The sequence below is a fragment of the Lissotriton vulgaris genome, chromosome 5 (assembly GCF_964263255.1).
Source record: "Lissotriton vulgaris chromosome 5, aLisVul1.2, whole genome shotgun sequence".
NCBI lineage: Eukaryota > Metazoa > Chordata > Amphibia > Caudata > Salamandridae > Lissotriton > Lissotriton vulgaris.
Genome location: NC_141693.1, coordinates 720,434,685 through 720,457,405, shown reverse-complemented (window position 1 = coordinate 720,457,405; position 22,721 = coordinate 720,434,685). Strand labels below are relative to the sequence as shown.

The window sequence follows — 22,721 nt, the reverse complement described above, 5'->3', positions numbered from 1 at the left end:
AGGAATGGATACCAAAGAGGGAGTTGAGGTGAGCGGATTGAACCCGGTGTGTACCATCTTCATAGAGGAAGTAACGACAGAAAGAAGCTCCGAATCTGGGCCTCTTAATAGTCTGGTAACCCTGAGGGAGTGGAATAACAAATGTGGAAAAAAATGTGGAAACAAATTGAAGGAGGCCAACACATGCCTGAAAACGTACACAGGGGAAGACATTAAAGTGAAAGTATACATAGTCATGGAATTAATGTACAAGAGAAGTAAGACAACTAGTAATAGATATACAGCTGAAGGAGGACCCACCATGCTAGGGTGGATGGATCAAAAGAAATTGAGAATAACTTTTATGGGAGAAAGAGAAGGACTCAAAGATGATCCGGCACTGATCAGTAGCACGGATGCAACTAAGGGTGAAACACGGATCGCTCGCACGTCAATGTCTAAGGGTTTGGAGGTCTTGCAAGATGCGGCAAGCAATAAAGTATGGGGAAAGGATGTAGCAAAGGACAATCCAAGGAAAAAACTAGAAACTTGCCAAGGTTGGGTGGACAAAAGAGAATTACAAAAGAAATGCGAGAGAAAAGGCAGTGGTGAGGAAGGTGCGAAAAACGGAGAGTTCGAGAGTAAGGGAGAGCGCACAACCAGTGCAACTAAGGAGCGAGAAAAAATAAAATGTAAGAGTGAACACTTTAATCACAGGGAGAAGAGGAAAAGTACCCCATCAGCTGAGTTCAGGACTAGAATAAGGGTAGAATATGTGAAATATGTTAGAAAGAAAAGACAAGTAGGCTTAAGTTCGTTTGAGGATAAGAGTGAGAATCGAGCCAAATTCTTTCAAAGGCCTTACAGTGGTAAGAGGGAGTATGAGAGTAGGGAAATGCAGAAAATACTAAAAGGTTCCCCAATGAGAGGCCTGTCAGGGAAGAAGGGCCCTCTTGATAATTTGTGTAGTATGCAGGAGAGTCATGACCCAGGAAGCACCTCTGAGTTCAGCCAGGAGAGTCAAGGAAACGAGCAGGATGACCGACTGGGGACAGCAGAGACTGATGCTAAAGTTCCGGAGTTCTTTGAAATGGAGTTCGTTAATGGTCAGGACTCTGCTTACGGCCAAGGAAAGGAGAGTAGTAGAGGGACCAGACCAGTCACCGGGGATGACAGTGAGAGAGAGACTTATCTTGTCAGAGGGAACAAGCGGGGGGGTGTCCGGGCCCCAGATACTGTCCAAGGGAGGAAACAGCGTTGCCGCCAAGATCCTCCTCCTCGAAGGGGATGGAAGGACTGATAGAGGAGTTCTCAACTTCAAGTTGGAAGAAACTGTAAACTTGTTCACACCAAGAGGATCCTAGGAGGAAAGTTAGGGGGCACCCTTTCCTGCCTGGTGCCTACGTCACTAGACCTACCCCGCAGTTACAGAAGTTCAACGGCGAGGAGGTAAAAGAGGACCCCTAAGGATTGGCACAACCGTCAACATCCATTTGTAAAATAAGGATGTTCAGCCTCTGCGAGTAAGGTCAGGACTCTGTGCGGGACCTAGCTGACCAAAGGAGCCCATTGCTCAATACCATCCATTGTCAGTCCTATACTGAGGTTAACGAGATGGCACCATAGTCTGTTGTTTAATGTTTCTTGGTTACAGCTTAAATTTTTCCTTCACTGAGGTTAACTGATTGCTTCTCTGTTTGTGATTTAATGTTTCCGTTGATCCAGCTTCTATTTTCCTTTCTCTTTTCTCCCCCTCTTTTCTTCCCTGCCTCCATGCCACCTCTCCTCCTATCTCTCGCCTCCTCGTTCCCCCTCCTTTCGCATACTCTCATTTTTCTTTTCTCCTTAAGGGGGAAGGTGTGTTGTAACCTCTCCCTTCCCTTCACCCACCCCTCTCCCCTCTCCCTCCTTGGTACAGCCCACTCTGCCCTCGGGAGTGCGTGTTAGAATGTTGAAGTGTGAGAGTCTGCCGCCAAGCTGGGAGCACCTGTTACCTATGACAGAATAAACTTGTACTTGGAAACCCTTAAATGTAGTGGCTCTTTACTACACACTGATATGCGGAAAGCAGTAAACCAGCATTGAAATGCAAAGAGCATTAAACAGACCATATCATACAGCATGCAGTCGTGAAACAGGGGAAAAAACTCAATACTTATATTGACTGGGAGGGTCCCCAGGTTATCTCTGAGCGTGTGGGATAATCCTTGCCTCCGAGTCCTTAATAGATTTGAAACTTTTGGTTACAATAGCGAAGAAACTTTTCATTCTATGTCAGGACAGGAGGCGAGGACTATGCTAGTTTAAAGCTTGCTCACTATCAGCTGAGCCATATCCAAGACTGGATAGAAATAAAATCTTTTAAAGGTAGAATCTGAAGACCAGTCTGACACATTCATGGTATCCTCAAAACGGGCGCTCAGAGCAAAGGCTTTTGAAGCCTTGGCACCACGTGCAGAATGTGCACCAAAGAGAGAGAGAGATCGATACCAGTCTCTTTGATCACTAACCTCATCCAGTGAGCGATGGTTGGGGAAGGTAACCGCCCCATGCGGTTTTCGCAAGGCAATGAGAGTTTGGCGTTCCTCCGGAGAGCAAAATTCTGCCATCTCTTTGTATGCTTTAAGGTATTGCACCCCACAAAGCTTCTGAAATTCCAGAAACAAGGACTAAGTGATGACCCTGGTATTACCTTTTGTCCTCCTAATTACCGTGAATGACACTCCAGACAGTGAGAATCTTCTGACTATTTCAGGGCACGAACTTTCCAAGGCGCGAACATCCAAAACTCTGCAGCATAATACCAGGCAGAGTAAAATAGCCGTTTAGCTGACAATTTCAACCTGGACAAGAAAACTGGTTTGGTCGCCAGGACAAAAACAGGTTCAGCACCTGACTGACATGCCAAAGAGCAGAGTAGCGAGGTTCCAGGGGAAGCGAGATACTGATCCCCCGAAGAAGTTGTCATACAATGGGATGTTCTCCCAGCAGGGAGCACTCCACGGCATTGACCAGCCAAGATGGCTGAACGAAAGGTATTAATGTCCTGATAGGCTAATCCATCTGTGGCTAGCCCAGCTACGAAATTAAGCACTTGAACTATTTCTGCAAGCACAGGATCGAGCTTCCGTTGCAAAAAACTAACTGAACCATCGGCCCCAAGCGGAGCCATACCGCTTGTTCGTAAGGCAGGCCCATACTGATAACAAGAAACTCTCAGCCTGTAATCTGCCATGCCGTGAGTGAAAGAGATCATTCCAAAACCATTTGGTGGGAAAGCTGATCAGGATTGAAAAGAAGAGCTGGAAACAGGAGTCAGACTGGAGAATCCTAAGAAAGTTCTAGTAGAACAGGAAACCAAACTTGAGATTTCCAAATTGGAGTGAGGAGAACCAGATTGGCTAGTTGGTGTCTGACATGGATGGAAGCCCTCATAATTATTGCAAAGGGGGTGAATGCATAGCCAGATTCCTGGCTCCACTCTTGGAGAAATGTGTCCGTGGCAGCTGCCAATGGGTCGAGCCTCCAACTAAAAAACCAAGGCCATTAGTGGTAAAACCTGGAGGCAAAGAGGTCGACTGAAAACTGGCCCCATTGGTTGGGCAGGTCCGAGAAGGCCTCAGAATGCAGCTTCCATAGACTGGAATCCCTGAAGTGGAGGTATTTGCAATCTAACACCTGGTTCGTCTGGCTGGGCAGATATTCTGCTGTGACCAAAATCTGATGATCCAGGCAGTACTGCCAAAACTGGGTTGCCAGGTTGGAAAGAATCTTCGATCAGGTGCCTCCCAAATGATTGATATAGCAGACCTTGGAGACATCCATTTTGAGGACCACACACACAACTGTATTGAGTCCTTGGTCCAACAACAGACCGCAAAAGAGCCTGCCAGAAGTTCCAGACATTTGATATGTAACCTCTGTTCGTCTGGAGACCACACAACGCTCCGGTGGAGAAGTCGCCACATCGAGGACCCCAGCCTGACCTGTTAACGTGGGACTCTATAACAAGGTCTGGGGCAGAGCTAAAAATCACTCTGCCATTCCACGCGTCTATATGAGCCAGCTACCATTGGCACTCGTCACGTGCCTCGTCGGACAGGGTGACCATTTGAAATTACATGAGGCCCATGCGTAAATGGGCAGCCTTCAGACATTATAAGGCTCTATACTGAAGAGGCCTGTGAAATATGACCTGAATGGAGGAAGAGAGAAGGCCAACCAAGTGAGCGATCTGTCAATGGGTGACCTGCTGCCTGGCCAAAGTACACCTCAACATATGACAGATTTTCATCATCTTCCAAGATGGAAGACTCATAGTGGCTGTGATTGAGCCTATACTGAGCCCAAGAAAAACTGCTCTCTGTGACAGGGTGACAATGACTTGCTCTCATTTATGACCAACACCAGGCGTTGCAGGAGATCGACTGCCAGCTGCAATTGGGGAGACAGTTTCTGGTGGCACTGACCCAGCAGAAGAATATCGTCTAGGTATATCATCAGGCGAACTCCCAGAGCGCGAAGGTGCTCCACGACCAGTTTCAGAACCTTTGTGAAGGACCAATGGAGAGTTGGAATGGCGGAGTAGAACACTCGATTGTCTGGTGTCACAAGATAAACTGGAAAAAACGCCTATGGGGTGGGAAGGTTGGGATCGACAGGTATGCGTCCTGAGGTCGAGATGGACCAGCTCCTCTCTGGGACATAATACATCTTGAAGGCGATCGTTTCCCTCCATTTTGAAGTGGCGATATACCAGCCACTCATTGAATTCTCGAAGATTGATGACTGGCCTCCGGCTCTCAACAGCCTTGTCGACTTGGAAGATGCTGCTGATGAAGCTGCTCAGGAGGGGAACTGAGTGGGAAATAGCGCCTTTGGAAAGGAGGGTTGCCACCTTGACCATTAACCCAGCCTGGTGGACTGAGAACTGAATGGGTTGTGGGAGGGAGTCTTGCCTGGGAGAGCCGTAAAAATATATGTCAAAAACTCCGGATCGTGAAAAAATGGCTACAACGGCAAACAAGATGGCTGCTTAGGCTCTCGGCTCCGTCGACCTCCGTATCCCGCAGCAAGATCCTGCATAATATCCTGATTTTGCGCCCAGCCCCTGCGTACATGAACAGTTCCTCATTCCGAAGATGAAATCCGAGGAATTCTATCGCCCGGTTTCGCGGAGTTACACCGTGTTGAAGATTGTGGCCTACTTCAGCAGCGAAGCCGGGGCCTCGAGTATCTGAGTGGCCGAGTGGTAGTGCAACAACAACGGCCAAGAGACCCAGGCAGGGTCCGGTCGATCGTAGTGGAGGCTTCTTTTGTGCCTGGAGTTGGCATTGACTGTTCTCTTTGCTCGGCACTGATGGAGTGGTGACCTTGCTTGCTACTGACGGCGGTCGGGGTTCCCGTCCCGCAGACCCGGTGCCGGCTCCCTCCGGGGCTCGGCGGGTCGGGGCCCTGGCCTGCGGCGATAAGCCGGATGACCGCGGCTGTGGAGAACAACGGGCTGCCGTCTACGCTTGCTTTCTTGTGATCCCCGTCGGTCCCCCCCGGCGACACTAATTCACTCGGTGGGTGATTATGGTCGGTTTCGGGTGTGAGACCATGGATCGAAATGTATCCGAGCCATCGCTGAGGCCATTACTGGCGGAACTCTGGGCGCTTCAATCACAAATGACAGTCTCCATGAATAAAATGGATGCAAGCCGGTCGGGGATTCTGCATATTGTACCGGACCCTGCCCCACTATTTGAACCACCATCTGTGGCCATTCAACCAGCGGCCATTTTGCCGCACTGCGAGGACCCCATGGGGAAGGCGAGCATTGGAATCACCGGACGTAGCCCTGGAAGATGGTGTCCTGGAGGTCGTGAGAGTGCCACCGCACCTTCCACTGTTATTGACTATCGAGGACTTGAATGGCGTCCTACCCCCGGAGACTTGTGTTGTAGACCTTTGTTCATCTGCTGATCGTCTCCCCCCCCTTTTTGGAAATGTTGCGAACCCGGGGCAAGAAACATCGAGAATGTCTTGTTGGGAGAGGGAGGCTTTTTGTAAATGAAGCTCCCGTGGACTCAATTGCTGCAAGCGGTGATGGATTGACTTTCGGTGCCTTCCCTCTCCTCTATGACTTGCTTATATGCCATTGGGTCTCATTGGGGAGGGCTTGTGTGCTGGTCCGGAAGGGTCAGGGGTGAGATTACTTAACTCGGGCGGACTGAAAAGCTATTGCGACTGTTCGACTTATGTGGATTTGAGTTCAGAGGCTGGGCGGTGTATCATGGTTCCCCCTATTTACTCTCATAAGGCTTGCATAACATCCGTTTCTTTGCGATAGGGGTGCCTGTTTCTGGCGGGGGGAGTAAGGGGCTGGGGGCAAGTACTACTAGGCCCTCCTCCATTTTTTCTCTTTCTTTCCCTTCTTTTAGGAGTTTTAGTTTTTAGGGCGATAGGCACGCTGCTAGTGGGGTTAGGCTATAGCCATAGGCAGGGGTGCAGGGTGGGGGGTTGGACGGGTTTTTTATTTATTTTGCCTTTCTTATTTTCTATGGCCTTTTTCTCCCTTCCCTTTCTTTCCTTTCGGGTCAGTATCGTCTGTGTACTATTCTGATTACACTGTGTTCTGGAATTTAGTGCTTTTTAGGTTAATCGACAGTCCGGGTGGGCAGGGTCTGAGAACTGGCGCTTATGAATCTGTCTCCTGTATTGTTGTTCATTTCGCTGAATAGGTATTGGCTCCAGGGTCCCTCACAATGATGTTTCTGCGTATATCCTGTTTCTTGGCCTGTCCCCGGTCTCCTTTAGCTTGATTATATGGCACCTGATCGGTCTATTTCTATAATATAAAATGAAACCTTTATTATATTCTGTACCCTACTCATGCGCTCCAAGATAAACTTTATCCTGAATCGCTGCTGGTCCTCAGGGTTGTCGGCTGATGAGCTGTGTTGAACCGTGATATGTTTGGTTACATTTCTGACTAGCGGCCGGCCCCTGCGGTTGTGGGCCCATACTTGTATTTTCATAGTGTTGCAATAAAGGTTTTAAAAAAAAAACCAAAAAAAAAACTCTGGATCGTTTGCAGGACTCAAGCATCCCTCGTAATGGTTTCCTATGCCTGGGTAAAATTTTGCAGCTGGCCTCCTACCATAAGAAGGGAGAACACTCACTGGAATTGGCTGCAGCTTTAGCTCCACTGCCAGCTCGGCCTCTGAAACGTCTGCCTCTTGTTGGATAGAAGTTGGTGAACCAGCTTTGATCTTGATATTAGCCTTGCTCTCTACAGGTGTACTGCGCATATGCAGGGCCGGACAAACGGCCCTTGCCTCGGCCGGCCTCATGGAAAACCTGGGGGTGAATACGTTCTTAATAGAGGATTGAGCTTTGTACAACAAAGTGAATGTGTTCACAAATGTGCCCAACTCTTTAACAAAAGGCTCCCCGAAACGACCCCCCCCGTGCAACTGCCCCTGCCTCAGAGTCAGTGAAGTCTTCCAGCTTGGAGGTCAACTTTGATTGGCAGGGAGCAAGAACGCCCCGTTGACAAAGCAGTTTGCGTCGCCCAGAAATATGACTGTGCGCTGCGCCCACCCAGACAGCACCTCCAGGGAAATCAATTAGCTTGAAGACATGGAATCTTTGGCCATATGTAATATATTTGTCAACAGACCAAGGACGTCCAAGAGTTTGCCATGTACGCCCACCAGGACCTATCTACTTTGTTGGGACCTTCATGAACTTCTGGAGGGAGGTGGTGATTCAGGGGTCAAGCTCAGGAGTGTGCGCCACCTTTCCGTCCTGGGAGGGGCAAGGACACTCTGCCCTGAGGCAGCTACGAGATTCCTTTGCCAGAGGCTTGCAAATGTGGCCCTCCACATAGTTTGTGACCTTGTCCAAAGGGGCCCATTTGGAAGACTATAGGTGAAGGATCTCGTCAGGGTCCAACATATTCAAACTGGGATCAGCATCAGCTGGGGGGTGGGGGCTGGGCTGGGAAGAGGGAAGCCAAGGTCTAGAAGGACCCTGTTCCTCATCAGGATCTCTGTGGGGGTCGTCCCATTGGGGGTATGGGGAGCAAGGAGAGAGGGCATCTGTGAACAGGCCTGCTGGGTCCCAGGGGGCTGAAGCCTGTGCCAAGAAAGCTTGTTTCAATCTGGCAAAAGCATCATAATCCACCCCTGCTTCCGGACGATGTTTCGCAAGGATAGTATTGGGTCCAGGGGGTTAGGGATCCCCATTGGGGCCTGGGACCCGCATTGGGGGCTGAAGAGACCTTCACGTATTTGGATGCAATCTTGGCGATCCTATAAGGGGCCCATGGCTTCTGACACAGTCCTGTAAACTGATGCATCTACTGCATCATAAAAGTTGTCCTCCCATGGGAGGAATGCTAGGGGTCTGCCTCCCTCTGATCTACATCCTACAGCTCCATATTTGGCACCAAGGGGCAAAATGCACAACAAACTGGCGGTTATCGCCAATGGGTATCCAATTGGCAGCAGGGAGGTCCTGCAGGATAGTGTTCATGGTGCTCCACGCAGTAAGTAAGGGTTGGGAAACCCAGCGCTGTAAGGAGCTCACAATGGTCAAATAATATGCAGGCAGACCGCTGCTGATATGGGGCTGGGATCACGGCCAAATGTAATGGGATGGCGGAGCCTCACATTCACTGGGTCTAAGCCTGGGGACACTAAACCCCTGGTGCCTAGCTTAAAGAATGGGGTCCTGCCTGGGAGCTTGTCCCCTCGTGTCAGTTGCACTGCCCACTCGCCAATGACAGAACCTGGGGTGTCATAGAAAAATGTGATATACCTGACCCTGCATGGCACGGCTTCTGACTTAAGCAATTTTAGCCCTGTCGAGCTATACAGACCTCGCGAGTACGGGGCGTCCGCTACAGGTGGACAGGCTCCTCCGCAAACTGTGCACGGCTCCGTTTCCGCTGCGAGGGGAATTCAAAGCCATACAGAGCCAGATTGATGTGCTACTCTGGCACAATCTAGCAATGGAAGGTGTACACCGTGGTCACGAGCCACACAAGCTAAAGCAACAACGACTGAGGAGCGCAAAGCGTTCCCGCAGTTGGCACAAAGCACTATAGCGAATATAAATCCATGAAAGCAAATCAGTAAACAGAGACAAATCGTTAGAAAACATGTGTAAAAAATAACAGTAAAATCTTTAGAAAATGGATGGAGCACTTATCTTGACTGTGAGCAACGAAGAAAGAGGACGAGGGAACACAGATTATGGACTATATTGTGTACTGTTAATGCCGGATTGATAGTTACAGGGAGCTGGTCTACCATTGGATGTTAATGTTTCACTTCATTCCCAAGGATTCATGGGAATGGTAGTTTATTCAATAGCAGCCATTTAGAACTTTGTTATAACAAAGTGAAGGAAGTAAAGCATAATCCTTCCTTCCGGTCCGGACTTAGAATTGGAATCAAAAAGACAGATCCGAATGTTGCTGACGCAAGGGGATATTCACAAGGTGAGGAATCCACACGGCAGATGTATCTATCAGAATGAGGATTTATATTTGAATTCTGCGAATTAAGGTGAAATGTTTTGTAACATTACGTTCATCACTTTTTACACAGAGCCAGTACTCCACGTGCTGTTTTTAATTATACACAGTGGGAACACTGTTTGACACCACCAGTGGGTAGTTCATATACGTATTTGAAAAAGTTTCCTTATTTTTCCAGTCATGCTAGCATAGACCCGGTTTCATATTTTTATAAGCTTATGATTTCCCCACCGAAGAACATGTTTACACAAACAAAGAGAATTTATTCAGATTCATTTATTACACAGCTCTCATTACGAGGTTGTGTATTGGACAGATAATATTGAGCATAGGTCTGTTTGGGGAACACGTTATTGGCAGATCCGGGACACTGATGCTTTATTCAGAGCGTGTCTGATTCCTCAGCAAATGGTCTTTTAAACAAACAGTGAAACAGACTACATGTCTTGGGTTGGTCAATTTTGAAATTGTTAATGCATCAAGCATTCCCTCTATTGCACGGTTTAATTATACCAACATTCGGATAAGTTTACAGTGTGTCATACAGTTCCTACAAATTAGGTAGGACTGTGTATTCAAACAACATAACCGTCAGAATATGGAGACTGAGTGTACACATATTATCTAGAGTATGTTAGTCCAATTCCTAGCTAACCCATAGATCCCCATCTGAACCCCAAATCTTTACAGGGTAACGGATGATGTCTGCAACCTCAGAACAGGACCACTCTAATTCCCCAAGGAAATCCTGGAAACAGATCTACCTTTTCATTGTTTACTTTCGCATGCCCAAGTTAAACACAAGAAAGACACACATTGGCTTTTCAAACATTTATTGAAACAATTGTATTCTTGTGTAGAAAGCATAAGCTGCAATTTTTAGGAGAATGAAAAAAAGCACTGTAACCAGCATTACAAGAATGGCGAAAAAGATAACCATTTAACCATTATGATTAATGGTAATGCACTTAGACCCCTGCTTTACTGGCGCCGCCTATGGAGTACTCCAGAATTATCTATGTATAGGGAGGAATTGAGGGAGGTAGCAAACCTCAGTGGAGCAAACAAAATACCTTGGCTCACCTATATTAAGAATTCCTTCGTATCCACTTGAATGGGAGATCTAAGGGATAGCCCGGAAGAAAGATCTTTGTCAAAATCAAGAAAGGTCTTGATAAAAAAAATGTTGGATCACCATCTCAATTTATTATTGAGGGGTCCCAGGACAGGCACACTTACATCATCCTTTTTAGAAGTTAAACTCCAGTACACCTTAGAATCCAGCATAGATGACATACAGCCTTCTCTTGCTAAAAAACTCTACTTACAGTTCAGGTATGGTGTACTTCCTTTATGTGCTGTTACTTATAAGTGTGGGGGGGGGAGTTCTACCAAAGATTGTCCATCATGTAAAAACTGTATGGAGACTGACCTGCATGTGCTGTTTTTCTGTCCCACCTACAAGGCAATAAGGAATCGTTGGTTACGACAGCTTTGTAGGAACCGTGGCACTTCACATTGCTCACAGGCTTATAGGATCCTAAAATATGACACCGGTATGCCAATTGTATATTCAGTTTACCATTAACTTGTTCCCAATGTGGTGTATACGCCGTGCAGTTTTAAAGAAAGATCAAGTTTAAACCAAGCACTCAATGCTTTTACCATGACTCGAGACTCAGTATTCTAATCTGTTTTTTAATCATATGATTTTGCACTATGTGCTCGAGATACATAGCGTCTATCAGGATTTTTAATACCTTTTTAACATGTTATTGCTCTCATATTTTTATATTGATAAATTGTACAACATTTTTCAATGTTTTATCTGTGCTTTTATGGTCTTGTGAGGCCGAAATAAAGTATCTCTTGACTTGTAATGGACAAGTGTGATTATGATTATACTCCTATCTAATACTGCCTACACTATCGAGAGCATAAAGGAAGTACCCTCTGCAACATTGCTTGGGACAGCCTTGACCCCATACCTGTGTAAGATGTATCAGGAATTCAACCTGGTATAAAGCAGGCTATCATCCTTCAAAGGATGAAGGTTAAAGTCAGCAGGGCTACATCTCGATCACAGTGCACAGTGATCATCTGCTTAATCTGGCTCTGAGGCAGTTTATATAATAAAAGTACTGTTTTAAACGCAGTGTGTCAACGGTGCAGAGCTGATGCGCATGGTTAGTCTGGATTCTTAGAGGTGTCTCCAACACGACAGCCAAATGCAAGGGCATCACGTTTAATGTTCATAGTCTTAGACGGAGTGTACCAGCAACATCATAATATGATTACTCAGAAATGTGCTGTATGCAAAATAGCTTCTAAGTACAATGTTGTGTAAATGCAAAGCATTTTAAAAGTCACCATCAGAAAAGATGTCAAGTTGAAACTTGTAGCTGAAATGGAGATTCTAGAGCCGGCCCTGTTGAACCCTACAACAAGAGGAAGAGCTTAATAAAATGGTGCAGAATGGGACATAAAATCCTTCGCTTTCTGGTTCAGACGGGTGGTTATTATGGCCAGTTGATACCAATGGCTGTAATGCTTGTTTTTTTAAAACTCTTCCAAGGGGTTCCAAGCCAACACGCCAGACCTCAGGTATGTGGAGACTCTACACTCTGGGGTTGTCACTACATATAATGCTAGAAAACTGTGTCAGCAATCGTTAGAACACTTAACATTGTCGGTATTTAAACACCACTTATCCCTCCTTTCAGATAATATGAATTAGCAGGATCTTCAGTTGGATCAAAAATCTCCTCATTCTATTTATTTTGTATCTGCCAGTTATAATGAAATTTGGTAAGTTTCTCAAAAAGAAGCAGCTGAACATTTGAGAAAAATGTATAGAGAACATTTGAAAAAAGATCTGGCTGTTGTCTATAATGGGATGACCGCATTGTCAACTCAATTTATACATTGAATAATATTGTTTCATCTGCATTCAATATCATACAAAATGCCATGTAAATGCTTCAACATGGCCGGAGTCAGTTGAGATTGATTTTGCAATTGAGTTGGACTTTGCAGGTTTGGAAATTGAAAAGAGTGCCATGGAATTATTTGAATGCAACTGAGATGTTTATGCCTTTATAATTTGTCATGCATGCAGAAAATAATGTCTACAAAAGAAACCACTTAAACCACGGTTAATATAGAAAGTTTAGAAAAGGTGCCCTTTTTGGTTGTTGAAACTCCGTCTGCAGTTTGGTTTATCTATTGTTTTATTTCTCTTCTCATTTCCACGTTTCATTTTACATCATGTCTTAGGAATTTTCAAGTAGACAGATACAAGGAGATTGGTGCATATTTTTTACCAGAAGCTTGGTTCCTCACTTTCAGTACAGATGCATATACGAAAACAAAGAGACTGCTGTTAGTCTTAGAGATTGTGATGTTTCTTTAAGTCACTCTTTAGTCTGCAGCAAGATAACACTTCACGGAGTTTGCAATGCCTCTATGACTAATTTAGCCATTTTTTTAAAGGTATTGTCGTACAACTGATCAAAACTGAATTTCTGTTACTTCTAAAGGCAGCTATCTAATTTTAAATGATCAAAGTTGTTGGGGGATGAAACAAGGTGTCCCTTATGAGGTCACTGTTTCCAACTTTGTAACTTGCTTTATGCATATTTTATATCCTCCAACACAAACTTCCAGAAAGGTAACTTTGTGGCCCAAGGTACCATAGGTAAAATGTGCTTTGCCAGATTAAGCAGACTGAAAGCCTCATTGTTTCAAAAAGATGTGGCTCTTACATCTGCCCGAAAAAAACTTTAACCTCCAAGAAGCACAGAGGTGCAGTCCCTTTTAAGAACTCAATTGTCACAGCATTTCTGTGAACTTGTACACTGTATTTTTAATCCATCTAACACTGCTGGAGTGGCACACTTTTTAAAAATGATTTGGTCTGGACTGGTTTCAGCATTCCAAACTGTACTAATCATTCTGTACTCCTTATTTTCAAGTGTTTTTGGAGGCATTTTGATTTCATTAATTGCTGCTTGTTGGTGCACTGGTTTTATTGTTGTTGCTCTTAAATGGATGTCCCAAAATGAGGCCAATTTGAATCGTAACTGCCAGACATCCTTCTGTATCGTGAACACATGATACAGTATTTTGGATAAGCAATGCTACTGGGACTGAACAAACACTGGTCTCTGTCCTTCTGGCCGGTGTGATTTTAGATAGTGCAGCCTGTGTTTCGATGTCTATGGTGCTCAATCAAGTGTGAACTTGACTTATACCTTGCTACGCAACTGTTGCAGTCTCCAAATATAGATGTGCTATGCGTCCTTTGCAGTTGCATTGGTTGTGTTATCAAATGATGCTGCTTCCTTTGTGCAAGATGCCCATTATGCGCCCGCTTCACCAATGCCAGATGCTCCCTGGACTTCAGATTTCCTGGCATCTGGGCATTCTCTTGATACTGCACTCCTGGCACTATCGCTTTTGGCGTCTGATGAATAGGCTGGAGATGACTATCTTTGTCACTTAGTTCTTGCTCTCCAGGCCTCTTTCGATGCGATTCTACGGATGCTGTTCCCTCCTAGATATGGCTTTTGTGGACACTTAAGAATTTATTTAGAGAATTTGTAAAGCGCGAACTGACACCTTGCAGGCTTCCTGGCGCTGGAAAAATACTCTGTTAACGGTAGACCGGAAGAACAGTCAGGCTGGCAGTTTATTTGGGGAAGAGCCATGTCTTAATGCGTCTCCTGAAAGGAAGAAGCTGTGGAATCTGACGTATGTCAGTGGGCAGGGTGTTCCATAGCTTGGCCGCGGCTACACTGAACGATCTACCCCCTGTTCTAGTTCTGTTAAATCTGGGTACCTTTACCAAACAAGCAGAAGAAGAACGTAGGTTTCTCGCAGGTATGTACCACTGGAACAGGGCTTGTAGAGGTTTGGGTCCAAGTCCGTGCAGAGCCTTAAAGACAATGCAGAGGGACTTGAATGCCACTCTTTGTTTTAGGGGTAGCCAGTGAAGCTCAGCCAGAGCAGCTGTGGCTGAGGCCCTTCTCGTCCAGCCAAGAGCCAGCTTGGCGGCGGCAGATTGAATTCGCTGAAGTCGGTCCAGCATCGTGACTGGAGACTCCAGGAGCAGGGCGTTGCAATAATCAAGGCGACTGAGTATTGTACACCTGACTATCGACGCCCTGGCTTGTGCCGGGAGAAGAGGCATGATTTTCCGCAGTGATCGGAGCAGGGCAGTGCAGATCCCCACTGTTTTTGTCACCTGGGTTTCCATACTTAATTTGTTATTCAGCATGGCTCCCAGGTTGCGCACGGAAGGAACTGGTAGAGGTTTGACACTGAACTCCGGGGGCCAGAATTCATGTGGGAACTGACGGGGTATCTTAGTGCCGGAGCAGAACAAAACCTCTGTTTTCGCGGCGTTGAACTGGAGGGAGTTACTGTGTAGCCATCCGGCCGTCTCTCTTAAGCAGTCGTGGAAAGTTGAGAACGGAATGGCATCTTCACCTTCCCACGAGAGAATAAGCTGTGTGTCATCCGCGTAGTTAACTGTTTTGACCCCAAATGATTGGATCAATTTAATTAGCGGTATAAGATACACATTGAAGAGGATGGGGCTGATGGAGGAGCCCTGGGGGACTCCCTGGGGAACTGCTGCAAAGGCGGACCGAAATGGGGGGAGAGAGACAGCCTGTCTTCTGTCCCGAAGATAGGAGTGAAACCAAAGCAGTGCAGTGCCTTCCACTCCCACTTCCATAAGTCTCTGCAGCAGCCTAGCATGGTTGACCGTGTCGAATGCGGCAGACAGGTCCAGCAGTATCAGTGCCACTGGCTGGTTCCTGTCCGCACGCATTTGAAGATCTTCCATGGCAGTTAAAACTGCTGTTTCTGTGCCGTGGGCAGGACGGAAACCAAACTGGTAATCGTCGAGAAGGTTATTTTGTTCCAGGTGGGTGGACAGACATGAACTGACCCAACGCTCGGCGACCTTCGCTGGAAAAGGCAGCAGGGAGATGGGTCGGTAATTGGAGAGACAGTCTGGGCTCAGGGAGGGTTTCTTTAAAAGAGGAGTGATTAGTGCCTGTTTCCAAGGGGTGGGAACAAAGCCACTCTGCAGGGACTGATTGCAAATTAGGCGCATGGTGTCGAAAAGTTCCATACCAAAGTTTTTCCATATTTTTGGAGGTAGGGGGTCAAGTGGGGAGCCCGATGTGATACCAAGCACAAGTCTTTCAAACTCGACAGCCGGGATCGGAGGGAATTCCTCCATTCTAGCCAGAGGGACAGAGCCAGGGAGCGACAAGTTCCGCTGGCTGGTGTCTGGTCTCGGCAATACAGTAGTTTCAGATGAGGGGGGTGTTTCCAGGTTCTGAATAATGGTGTTTATTTTATTGATAAAGAACACTGCAAGATTGTCGCAGAGGGCTTGGGTGGGAGGTTGTGTGGAGGTAACACAGTCCGGGTTGGTCAGATTTTTGAGTATTTGAAAAATACTTTTTGAGCTGTTTGTGGCATTGGATATGATGGAGCAGTAGTGTTTAGCCTTGTTTAGGGCAATGGCAGTTTTATACTCCCGGAGGTGTGTTTTCCAGATGGTTTTATGAGTGTCAGAGTAACCCTGCCTCCATTTTCTCTCAGCATGCCTACAAGCTAGTTTGAGAACTCTTAGGGAGTCATCAAACCAGGGGGCCGGTGCTCGTCTCTGGGGTTTACCCTTTTTCAAAGGGACGAGGCGTTCCGCAGTGCTGGAAATCCTTGAACAAAGGGATAGATAGTTAGCCTCCACCGATTGTGTAGTAGAGAAACTGTCCTCTACTTCAAACACTGGGCCATTCAGTCTGAGTTTGTCTAGGGCCTTCCAGTCTCTGTACGGAGGTATATGACCATGGAAAGCCGGTTTGCCATACCTGCTACCTACTATGTGAAATTTGATCAGAGCATGATCAGTCCAGCACATTGGTAGAATGTCGCTCAGAATAGCCAACTGTGGGGAGGAAAAGATTAAATCTAGCTGGTGCCCTGCTATGTGTGTGGGTTTGTCCACTAACTGGGAGAGTTTCATTCCTTCGCAAGACACTAGGAGATTGTTGAGGGCGGAGTCGAGGCTGCCGTTGGGCCAGAGGTTAAAGTCGCCCAGGACAATCAGGTTGTTGTGGGAGGTAGCCATATTGGTGAGGGTGGTGAGAAGCGACTGCTGCTGAGTAGCGTTAAACGTTCCCGGCGGGCGGTAACAGATCACCGCTGTAAAGGTAGTACCAAGATGGCAATCCATGGAAAGGCCGAGTATTTCGGTCCCGACCACTGGGTCCATGTCAATGGTTTTGACTGACCATGATGCTCTGTAGATTGCACCAACACCACCGCCCCGCCCCTTAGGTCGAGGGAGATGCAGGATCTTGAAGTCTTGTGGGCAGGCCCAGTCCAGATCTATGTTGCAGTCGGAGTGGGTCCAAGTTTCCGTGAGGAATAGAACATCAAGATGATGATTATCTATGAGCAGGGCGATTTCGTGGGCGTGTTTGGGCAGGGACCTTACGTTCAGCAAGCCAGCTGTGATTAAGCCTTTGCGCACAAAATCGTGCAGAGGATAGGCGGTGTCTTGGAAAGACAAATGCCCTTTGTGGGCGAAGTCTCTACGGAGGAGTAGAGCCTCGCGCGTCAAGTGAGGTGTGTTGCTGGTGGACGGGGATATCGGGGCCGCAAGTGGCTCACCAGGCGCTGCCGAGGCGCGGACGAGCGCAGACGAGCTTGCCTTAAGCGCGCCTTCGGCGCGCAAACGGCGCTCCCGCTGCGCTCGTCCGCTGCGCTTGTGTGGCCGACACATTTATGGCGATGTTGTGGGCGTGGCCTCGCAGGGGGCGTGGCTCGCCTTCGAGCCGCGATGGCGGGTAATTTGTGATTCCTGTCTCAGCGCTGATTGCCGCTGTCTCAGGAGTGCCTTAGAGGGTCTGCTGGCGCGTGAGGGCAGCGCTTTTAGTGCAGGTGAGATTTAAAAGTTACAGCACAAAATACAAGTGAATTTTTAAAAGAGCGAAAAAGTACCGTCCTCCGGCTTTCCGCCTCAGAGGAGTTTCCAAATGATGTTTAGTCGCGCTGCAAGCAGCGTTTATATGAGATCCTTGGTGGGCGTGGCCTCGCAGGGGGCGTGGCTCGCCTTCGAGCCGCGATGGCGGGTAATTTGTGATTCCTGTCTCAGCGCTGATTGCCGCTGTCTCAGGAGTGCCTTAGAGGGTCTGCTGGCGCGTGAGGGCAGCGCTTTTAGTGCAGGTGAGATTTAAAAGTTACAGCACAAAATACAAGTGAATTTTTAAAAGAGCGAAAAAGTACCGTCCTCCGGCTTTCCGCCTCAGAGGAGTTTCCAAATGATGTTTAGTCGTGCTGCAAGCAGCGTTTATATGAGATCCTTGGTGGGCGTGGCCTCGCAGGGGGCGTGGCTCGCCTTCGAGCCGCGATGGCGGGTAATTTGTGATTCCTGTCTCAGCGCTGATTGCCGCTGTCTCAGGAGTGCCTTAGAGGGTCTGCTGGCGCGTGAGGGCAGCGCTTTTAGTGCAGGTGAGATTTAAAAGTTACAGCACAAAATACAAGTGAATTTTTAAAAGAGCGAAAAAGTACCGTCCTCCGGCTTTCCGCCTCAGAGGAGTTTCCAAATGATGTTTAGTCGCGCTGCAAGCAGCGTTTATATGAGATCCTTGGTGGGCGTGGCCTCGCAGGGGGCGTGGCTCGCCTTCGAGCCGCGATGGCGGGTAATTTGTGATTCCTGTCTCAGCGCTGATTGCCGCTGTCTCAGGAGTGCCTTAGAGGGTCTGCTGGCGCGTGAGGGCAGCGCTTTTAGTGCAGGTGAGATTTAAAAGTTACAGCACAAAATACAAGTGAATTTTTAAAAGAGCGAAAAAGTACCGTCCTCCGGCTTTCCGCCTCAGAGGAGTTTCCAAATGATGTTTAGTCGCGCTGCAAGCAGCGTTTATATGAGATCCTTGGTGGGCGTGGCCTCGCAGGGGGCGTGGCTCGCCTTCGAGCCGCGATGGCGGGTAATTTGTGATTCCTGTCTCAGCGCTGATTGCCGCTGTCTCAGGAGTGCCTTAGAGGGTCTGCTGGCGCGTGAGGGCAGCGCTTTTAGTGCAGGTGAGATTTAAAAGTTACAGCACAAAATACAAGTGAATTTTTAAAAGAGCGAAAAAGTACCGTCCTCCGGCTTTCCGCCTCAGAGGAGTTTCCAAATGATGTTTAGTCGTGCTGCAAGCAGCGTTTATATGAGATCCTTGGTGGGCGTGGCCTCGCAGGGGGCGTGGCTCGCCTTCGAGCCGCGATGGCGGGTAATTTGTGATTCCTGTCTCAGCGCTGATTGCCGCTGTCTCAGGAGTGCCTTAGAGGGTCTGCTGGCGCGTGAGGGCAGCGCTTTTAGTGCAGGTGAGATTTAAAAGTTACAGCACAAAATACAAGTGAATTTTTAAAAGAGCGAAAAAGTACCGTCCTCCGGCTTTCCGCCTCAGAGGAGTTTCCAAATGATGTTTAGTCGCGCTGCAAGCAGCGTTTATATGAGATCCTTGGTGGGCGTGGCCTCGCAGGGGGCGTGGCTCGCCTTCGAGCCGCGATGGCGGGTAATTTGTGATTCCTGTCTCAGCGCTGATTGCCGCTGTCTCAGGAGTGCCTTAGAGGGTCTGCTGGCGCGTGAGGGCAGCGCTTTTAGTGCAGGTGAGATTTAAAAGTTACAGCACAAAATACAAGTGAATTTTTAAAAGAGCGAAAAAGTACCGTCCTCCGGCTTTCCGCCTCAGAGGAGTTTCCAAATGATGTTTAGTCGCGCTGCAAGCAGCGTTTATATGAGATCCTTGGTGGGCGTGGCCTCGCAGGGGGCGTGGCTCGCCTTCGAGCCGCGATGGCGGGTAATTTGTGATTCCTGTCTCAGCGCTGATTGCCGCTGTCTCAGGAGTGCCTTAGAGGGTCTGCTGGCGCGTGAGGGCAGCGCTTTTAGTGCAGGTGAGATTTAAAAGTTACAGCACAAAATACAAGTGAATTTTTAAAAGAGCGAAAAAGTACCGTCCTCCGGCTTTCCGCCTCAGAGGAGTTTCCAAATGATGTTTAGTCGCGCTGCAAGCAGCGTTTATATGAGATCCTTGGTGGGCGTGGCCTCGCAGGGGGCGTGGCTCGCCTTCGAGCCGCGATGGCGGGTAATTTGTGATTCCTGTCTCAGCGCTGATTGCCGCTGTCTCAGGAGTGCCTTAGAGGGTCTGCTGGCGCGTGAGGGCAGCGCTTTTAGTGCAGGTGAGATTTAAAAGTTACAGCACAAAATACAAGTGAATTTTTAAAAGAGCGAAAAAGTACCGTCCTCCGGCTTTCCGCCTCAGAGGAGTTTCCAAATGATGTGCCGTCCTCCCCCTCAGATGGCTCTTAGACTCATGAATTGACATTTTTCCAGATACACACTGACCCCAAGACAACCCTCAGAGGCACTCTCATCTACAGACCCCCTGGACCATGCACACATTTCAGCCATCGCAGACTTCATCAGTCCACACGCCCTCACCTCCTCAGACTACATCCTCCTAGGGGACCTCAACTTCCACCTGGAGAACAACAAGGACTGCAACACCGCCGCCCTGCTGGACAACCTCCACAACCTCGGACTCAAGCAACTGGTGAACACCCCCACCCACTACGCCGGCCACACGCTTGACCCCATCTTCTCCTCCAGCAAGCACATCTCCTTCAGCCACTCCACCAGACTACACTGGACAGATCACAGCTGCGTCCACTTCAACTTCAGAAGAACCAAGACCCACCACCACCCGCAACAGGTTCCCCGCAGAAGCTGGAGCAAGATCACCGCCGACCACCCACCTACACGACGGACCCCAACGAAGCAGCCCGCAACCTCACACAGTGGCTCACCAACTGCGCCGACGACCTCGCACCACTGAAAAACCCTCCCAGCAGACCCAGCAGCAGGAAAGCCCGTGGTTCACCAACGACCTCAAAAACTCCAAGAAAACCTGCTGCACCCTCGAGAAAGCCTGGTGCCACGACCAGACAACAGAAAACATGACAGCCCTCAAGAACGCCACCTGCAAACACCACCAGCTGATCCGCACCACCAAAAGGACAACATTCAAAGAACGACTGGACAACAACACCCACAACAGCAAGGAACTCTTCAGCATCGTGAAAGAGCTCTCCAACCCCAGCGCCTGCAACAACGATATCACAACCTCGCAAGACCTTTGCGACTCACTCGCCTCGTTCTTCCACCGCAAGATCGCCGACATACACAACAGCTTCGGAGCACAGACCACGCACCCAACCACCGAACTAACGCCCCCCACCACCACTCTCTGCACCTGGACCCCGGTCAGCACCGAAGACACCACCCACCTGATGAACACCATCCACTCCGGCTCCCCAACCGACCCCTGCCCACACCACATCTTCAACAAAGCCGACCCCATCATCGCACCCCAACTCCGGAACATCATCAACAGCTCCTTCGCATCCGCCACCTTCCCGGAGAGTTGGAAAGATGCCGAGCTGAGCGCCCTCCTGAAGAAACCCACAGCGGACCCCACGGACCTCAAGAACTTCCGCCCCATCTCGCTCCTCCCCTTCCCAGCCAAAGTAATCGAGAAGACCGTCAACAGACAACTCTGCGCCTTTCTCGAGACCAGCGGATCCCTCGACCCCTCACAGTCCGGTTTCCGAGCAAACCACAGCACCGAGACAGCCCTCATCGCAGCTACCGACGACATCAGGTCCCTGCTCGACAATGGGGAAACTGCTGCCCTCATCCTCCTGGACCTCTCAGCAGCCTTCGACACCGTATGCCACCGCACCCTGATACAGCGCCTCAGCAACACCGGAATCCGAGGAGCGGCTCTGGAGTGGATCATCTCGTTCCTCGCTGGAAGAACCCAGAGAGTCCGCCTCCCCCCCGTTCCGATCCGCGGCCACCGAAGTCATCTGCGGCGTTTGTGAGAAGTTGGCCTGATATGCAGTGCTCACTATTCTAGTGATCACTATGTATCAGTCCAAACGACCCTTATTGATGATTGGTTGTAAGTCAACCTTATAGACCAGCTATCCTAGTAGCCTGAAGTGGAAGTTGCTGGCAGGCGACCAGTGAAGATGTTCCGGGCCGATCCAAGGACTGGATCAGCTGAAGAGAGTACCTGTAAGCAGAGGGGACCAAGTTCTGAATCACTAGCAAGTGATTAGCTGGGCACCAGGATGGCACCGGATGAAGTCACCTCGACCAGGTGAGTGGGCGACGCTGGGCTCTGCAGTCTCTCGGACCAGGAGGCGTTGTCGGCGACCAGGATGGAGGTGCGAGCTGTCCCACGAAGGTATCTGCTGTCGGCGGTGCTGGACCCAGGATTGGGGCAACAACTCTTGGCAAATTCAAGCCCACGCGGTGGACTCAAAATGGCGTCTGGAGTGGACCAGGAGGGTCCGGGGTGCTCCTCTGTTGGAGGGGAGCAAGGGCCAGTCTGGAGCAACCAGACCAGCGGTGTTGATGTCGTCGTTCGTCGTCTGGAAGGTCACAAGCCAACAGGCTAGTAGCCAGACAACGCGGTGAGCAGCGAAGAGCAGAAGGGCCCCACGCAGATCTTGTGGATGCTGGGAGGCTGGACTTCGGTGCTGGAGCTGCTCAGGGTTAGGGCTTCTCAAACCCCAAAGCACTCACTCGAGGATCCCTCGGCGGTCGTGCTGGATAAGCGTAGTGCAGTTCTGAAGATGGACGGTCCCTCGAGGTCTCGTCACACCCACGAATCTCAGCTGGGCTGATGATGTAGGTAGAGGTCAGAGGTGCCAGGGAAGCTGGGTCTCGTCGTGCTGGTCGGTCTGGTTCCGGAGGAAGGACGTGCAGCAAACCGCAGGTTACTTAGTTGGTGCCCGCAGATGCAGGGTGACTACTCCTTAGTCACAAGGGAGAAATCTTAGGAAGAAGTCTTGAGTTCCTTTCGTAGAAAGTAGTTTCAGGATTCAAAGATGATCTAGTTTGGAAGGGTCCCCGCTCCTACCTTTATTCTAAAGAAAGGGGCTGGCACGCGACTAGGTCCTGCCCATGGGTGGGACCAGGAAGGGGGGTGGTTACACCCCTCTCCCATGCCGGACTTTCCCCAGCTCAGGGGCTGGTGTGCCCCTGGAACTGGTTCTAGCCGGCCTATGCATAGTGAGCACCGGGGTGCCACTTGCAGTCACCTTCCTATTTAGCCCTGCCTACCCAGGATACACA

General features: G+C 48.9%; 1 protein-coding gene across 1 annotated transcript in view; it reads right to left on the bottom strand.

Moving 5' to 3' along the window:
• LOC147711436 (hexokinase-1-like) overlaps positions 1-22,721 on the bottom strand; it is a 2,269,016-nt gene that overhangs the window by 1,020,232 nt on the left and 1,226,063 nt on the right. The window lies entirely within an intron of this gene.